This window comes from Orycteropus afer, unplaced genomic scaffold (assembly GCF_000298275.1).
Source record: "Orycteropus afer afer isolate SDZICR_OR568_19922 unplaced genomic scaffold, OryAfe1.0 scaffold00134, whole genome shotgun sequence".
Taxonomy (NCBI): domain Eukaryota; kingdom Metazoa; phylum Chordata; class Mammalia; order Tubulidentata; family Orycteropodidae; genus Orycteropus; species Orycteropus afer.
This window is the reverse complement of record NW_006921721.1, coordinates 6,703,472-6,705,180: the sequence shown is the minus strand read 5'-3', so window position 1 is coordinate 6,705,180 and position 1,709 is coordinate 6,703,472.

The following is a 1,709-nucleotide window of genomic DNA, read 5'->3' as shown; positions in this document are numbered from 1 at the left end:
GGTGCTTTGTGAACCTGGACCCAAGCACACGTTTGAGGACTACAGTTCATCTCAGGGTTTCATGGAGTAGAAGACCTATGTGGAATTATTTTGCCTTCATGAGAATTTCATGTTTTTATCTTCCCTTCTTCTACCCTAAATCTTAAACTTTATGGAAAGACTTCTAGTTTACATATAAATTCTGCCCATAATTGTATTGAGATGGAAAAATTGCTGTTCTTCACCGGTGAAGTACAGCGAGTAAGCCAGTGGCTCTGTGTGCCTACTCTGAAAGGCTAAATACAGGGCATTTGCTCAGACCTGTACGTGCACTTGGAGTTTTCCTGGTTATGTGCTATAAAACACAATTTGCTTCCATGTTTCATCTCAAATATTGCCAGAGTTGAGCATAAGTCATGAAGATGGTTATAAATGATTGCCTAGCCCCTTTAAGATGTAAGGTCACTTTTAAAGTTTGCTTAACATGTGCACTATACTAAGCAGTTAAAAGTTTTTGTGTGGTGCTTGAAAATCAGAATACCCTTCTGGATTTTTAAGAGAATATTCCTGCATTCTGGTATGGCTTCCACATTCTTGAGTTTCAGAGTAGGCATCTTGGATTTTCCCAGGGTGCTTTACTGTCACCTGAAATAGTACCATTCATCTTGTAAGTGGGATCATACTCCTCACTGTATATTGTTGGGTGTGGCCTAGAGCATCAGGCCTTCACTATGCCAACTTCCCTTCTTTCCTCTCCAAAAGTGCTTCCCTCTGCTGGGCTTCAAATTGAGGAAGGGGCTGAGGAGATGGGGCTATGCTGCTATGCTTTGATGAAGACCCACATAGCTGACAGCATCTCTTAGTTTCCAGTCTCTGGGTCCTGGTCTGGGTAGGATTCCAGAGTGTTCTTTTGGCCCATTTAGGGCCCGTAGATCCACTTGTGCTTACTCACTGTCCTCTTTGCCTCTACTAGTCAGAAGCCCTCCCAGGGACAGAGGCTGCCAAAGCCAGAAGCTTCATCCCTGTTTGGTGATCAAGTGACAGTATTCAGTGTGAAGTCCTCTCCTCTGTTTAGCAGAACTAGACAAAACTTGATGCTTGCACTCTGCAGTGAGTAGTGTCGAGCTTAACCCATCCTGAAGTTTATCATGTGGCCCATAATGTCTTGCAATATTTTCAAAGTGCTGGAGCCTTCTAAAACTTGGTACTAGTAGTCAGAATTTTAATGATAATTATATATTGAGGTGTGACTTTATAAAGTATTGACACATAAGTAATTTTAATAAAGTATATAATATATTTGTTTATATATGCACTGGCACAAAACTGCAGGTCATGTGATCCCTGGGGAGTTGTTCTTTGGCCATGTGGTATAAGAGGGTCATTCTTGTCACTGCTAAAGCATACTTCCTCATTCCATACTACTCCCAGACCAGCAGGATCTCAATAAAAAGCATTCTTAAGCAGCCTGCAACACTGCAAGCAAGTAGGCGCTAACCATTTTTATAACTGTCCACACCATATGTGTTTATCACAGTTGGCAGAATGCAAATCTGTTACACCTCCCCTTCCTTAAGCTTTTTGCTCTCCAGGAAGCCTCTGTGGTAACTGTGGCCATAGTGCCCCAAACAAGAAGGCTAGGGAAACTGCTGATGGACAAGACTGCTTCAGACATCACGGATGGGATACACAGCTACAGGCTGGGCTTCCATGCTTTTTTTTTAAAGAAA